Source organism: Gossypium hirsutum, chromosome A04 (genome assembly GCF_007990345.1).
Source record: "Gossypium hirsutum isolate 1008001.06 chromosome A04, Gossypium_hirsutum_v2.1, whole genome shotgun sequence".
Lineage (NCBI taxonomy): Eukaryota > Viridiplantae > Streptophyta > Magnoliopsida > Malvales > Malvaceae > Gossypium > Gossypium hirsutum.
The window spans coordinates 85,023,765-85,028,225 of record NC_053427.1 but is presented as its reverse complement, the minus strand read 5'-3'; the positions used below and the strand labels follow the sequence as shown (position 1 = coordinate 85,028,225).

The following is a 4,461-nucleotide window of genomic DNA, read 5'->3' as shown; positions in this document are numbered from 1 at the left end:
CGACAATAGGGGTTTTAATTAGAGAGAGATTTCAATTAATCAACCTAGAGTCAATTGTTTTTAGTCTTGAGAGAGATATTAACATAAATCAGGGATTTCTACGGATTAAGTCAAGTGAATAAATCGTCTAATTCAAAAGTAATAAGTGAAGTCTAGGTGAATTCTTCCTTGGGTATTGTCTTCTCTATCGGTTTTCCAACAGTATTTTCCAACTTTTATCTCTGTCATAATCTTAGTCAATTAAATAATTAGTTTAGTTTAAAACATCCCTTAATTCTTAGGCTAGATAATAAAAAGATAGTAATTACTAGTACTTTTAGTTCTTGTGGATACGATATTTCCGGTCTCATCATAACTATACTATTGTTCAATAAGTGCGTTTGTCTTAGTCGAATTTTTAGTTAGTTTAACGATCATCAATACACTTGAACTGTCGCATGAATCGGTCGGATTCGTACATCTCGACCATTGCAAAATGGCCAATGGCACTTTGACGTGCCAAATGTTGTGACTGGCCAAAAATTCTATCGAGACACATTTTTGAATCCTCGAATCTGCATATGGCATCCATACAAACTACATTACGAATTTATAATTTTTAAAACGTGTCTGATATTTAATTTCAAGTGTTATAATACATATTATATAACTTTGAAAATCATAAACTAATATCCTCTTCGATTTCTTGATCTGGAGCTAGTCAGATATCCTCGAGCTTGATTGGTATACCGCTGTGTCTTGCGGGATTGTTTCACCTATTCAAATAATATGTTATTTCAAAATTACAACAATGAAAAATAAAAATGGTAATGATATTGTCAAATGAATTTTACCATATGAAGGAGCATGCAACTGTTGATTTTAGTTTTATTCGATATCGTCACTCGACACATTTCTCGGTATAATGTCGCCAGCACCGCTGATCCCCAACTAAGTTGTCCTGATTCTTTTAAGTCGACTAGTAGTAGTAGCCATCTTAAATGTATCAAATTGCAAGATTTATCTAGCATTAGCAGAACCCTAATCAACCTCAAGATGAATGCGCGTGTGAATTGTTCCTTTTCAACATCATTCGCTAAAGCCTCGATAGTTTGGAAGTTGTCCTCCAACCATCTCATCTCGATCCAGCTAACCCTAAACTTGTTCGGCACCTTCCCTAGTAGTTGCTCACATGTTGCACTCCAATCAACACTAATAATTGGCCCTATAACGATATCCCCATCGATCAATAAACTAAGTTGTAAACTGACATCCTCGAGTGTAATTGTACACTTGCCGTAAGAAAGATAGAATGTATACATCTCCAATCTCTATCTCTCGACCAAAACATTGATGAAGGGATCCAATTTAGTCCCATATAAATGTTTTTTAAAGAATGTTTTTTTATATGTAACTTTAATTAGTGATGAAAACCAAACTGTGATATAATTTACCTGTAAAAACTTAACATAAATCCAAGGAATCTTGGTACCTTGTAATAATTGACATTGCTGTTCTTTTTCCTTTTTGTTTTTGGTTCTCACGACATTAATTTGCAAATGTTTGTCAAGAAGTAATTGGCTCCTTGTATTGTCAGGGGCTCCACTACAGTTACTGCTTAAATATATTCTTAATTTTTGTCCATCAATGTTAATAAAACTACAAAGACTTAGACTAATTACAAGTCAATGGGTCTCCTAGGAACCCTTCGAATCGGTTTTTATTTATTTATAAGATTTTATATATTCGTTCATTTTGCTAGGAAAATTGAACTTTGATTAATAACGAAAACAATCATTATTTTACACTTTGGAAAACCATAACAAGAACAAAAACAAGAACAAAATTAAAATCTCAAAATAGTAATCTTCATAGCCAATGAAAAGAGCAAAATACTAAGTGTTAACTACTAACCAAGAACTCACTGCTTGGCTTCTGTGTCTGAACCTGGAGTTCTTGTTTTATCCTTCAAGAAGGGATATTGGAACCATTGCCTGAAGTTTGGGTTTCGCTTCTTCTGGAACCACTGGTATGGGATGAATTGGATGCCGAAGATGTAACAATATTGTCTTCCAAAGCTGCAATATATGTTGGAACCGGCAGCTCCCGTGGTAGCATGGGCCGTGGTGCTTTGAAACCAAGGATGTCGATAGCCCGCGTTATCGATGGGCGGGCATAATAGTTTGGGTTAGCACAAGCCAGCCCAACTAAGAGCAACCGTTCCATTTGTTCCATGTCGTAATTGCCATACAATCGTGGGTCTACAGCATCGAAAACACTCTCTTTTCCGTACAGTTCCCAAACCCATTCCACCAGTTTTCTCTTGAATCTCTTACCATTCCTTTCAATTACAGCAATAGCCTTCATTCCGGTGGCTATTTCTAAGGCAACAATACCAAAACTGTATATGTCGGACTCCTTAATGGCTTTGCATGTGTCAAGACACTCGGGTGCTATATAACCATCAGTCCCAAGCATAACCTTAGTTGTTTGAGACCCTTGTCCATGTTCAACAAGCCTAGCCAACCCAAAGTCACCAAGCTTGGCATTGAAACTCAAATCCAACAGAACATTACTTGACTTGATGTCTCGATGCAAAACGCATTTGTCACATTCTTCCTGCAGATAAAATAACGCTGAGGCCAGTCCCATAGCGATTTTATACCTTGTATCCCACGTCAACAAGCACGGTTCTCTATGTAGATGGTAATCGAGACTCTTATTTGGAAGGAATTCGTACACGATGAGGAACTCCTTACTGTCATGACCAACCAATTAGTTGGACCAAATTCCTATGCCTCAATCTGGTAATAGTTGTAACTTCTGATACGTACTCTTTCACCCCTTGTTGAGAATGTGGAGTTATCCTTTTGACAGCAATACTACAGTTGATGTCCCTCAAGAAGCCTAAATAAACCTTCCCAAAACCTCCCTCTCCGAGCAGACTTTCATCAGCAAAATTACTGGTTGCAAGTCTTAGCTCCTTGTAGGAAAACTGCCTAGGTGCTGTTAATTTTTCCATGTCTACGTTGATAGACATGGGCCCATCATCCCTCATCTTGTTATACTTTCCTCTCCTGCAAAAAAGCCAAACCAGACCTAGAACTAGGAGCAAAGCAAAAATGCCACTAACGATGGCTAGAACTAGACATAGCCATGTCTTGCTCTTCCTTCTGGGGTTGACTGGAAGGCTTGGTGCGATTGCTGGAGGATGGATAGTTGTATTCATGGAAACTTGTAAGGTAGAGCTGAAATTCCAGGAATAAATAGTGTGTAGCTCTGTCAGAGTTTTAAATCCAGCGGCTCCTGAGAAGCCAAAAGTGACCCATTCTGTTAAATATCGGCTAAGATCCAGTATTGCAGAAAGACTAGATGAATTCTCACCAGAAAAATCACTAGCATCAACTAAGAAAACACTCAAGTTTTTTGTACTAGAGTTGTAAGTGATGAAAGCATTAACTTTTCCCCCATTTTCAATATCACTCCACCACCATTTAACGGTGGAGTTAGAAGCCTTGACAGAGTTGAGATCAATGCCCACGTGCTCAGACATCCCCACAGGATCCCAAAGACTGTGATACGTATCAAACTCCACTGCAACAAATTTAGAGTTGACGTCGTAAGTCAAATTCGAGTTGCAATTAGTTTGAAGTCCCAAACAACCACCGGCAGATCCAGGTGAGATATTTGAGCCATTGGGAGCAAGGAAAAACGCAAACCCACTACCGTATGAGCTATCGTGCAAGGAATCAATGGAGAAAGAAAATTGAGTGGTGAAATCTGCAAGTAGGAGATTCCCCGATGAATTGTCCCAAAGGTGCATTGGCTTGTAATAAGTGGCTCGACCAACACTACCATTTAGACCCTTGTTTATTTGGTCAGCAGTGAGTTGTATTGCGTTGCCTGATGCGTGCGCATCAGCTTCATACACTATGCGATGCGTATTTGGGTTGAAATCAGGGAAAGTGAAATTGATGTTATCATCATCATCCACTGATGCAGCCTTTGGAAGATGAACAACAAGGATGAATAATAATATGAAGAGAAATGCAGGTTTTGGAGATTTTACATACAAATTCGCAGCATTCTTCATTTTCAGAGTAAGGATTTTGAGGAAAGTTGCTGCAAACGCATGGTAATACATTGCTTTTTCAGGTGTGGAATAAAAAATTTGCTTCGTCGATAAAGTAACAATAATTAAAGAAGAGTTTGGAAACCCAAAAAGCACTATGCTTCGGTGTGTGAACAAAGACTTTTAAGTCTTCGTAATAAAAAAATTTTAATTTGGTTTAATTTTAAGGACGGTTGATCCATTTTTTGGGCTGAATTCGACAATGTTCCCATGCTGGGTCCCGATTATATAAATTAAGTAATTATTTTTATTTTAGAGTTAACTTTGTTTTAAGGAAATTTCAAGAATTGAATTGGAGAAAGTAAAATCTAAATCTTAATATGGAATTGATTGATTTAAATAAATAAATA

The 4,461-nt window shown here is 37.5% G+C and overlaps 1 pseudogene; it reads right to left on the bottom strand.

Annotated features, from left to right (window-relative positions):
• Positions 1–1,825: 1,825 nt before the first annotated feature.
• LOC107940860 (L-type lectin-domain containing receptor kinase IX.1-like) lies at positions 1,826–4,210 on the bottom strand (annotated as a pseudogene).
• Between the last annotated feature and the right edge of the window lie 251 nt (positions 4,211–4,461).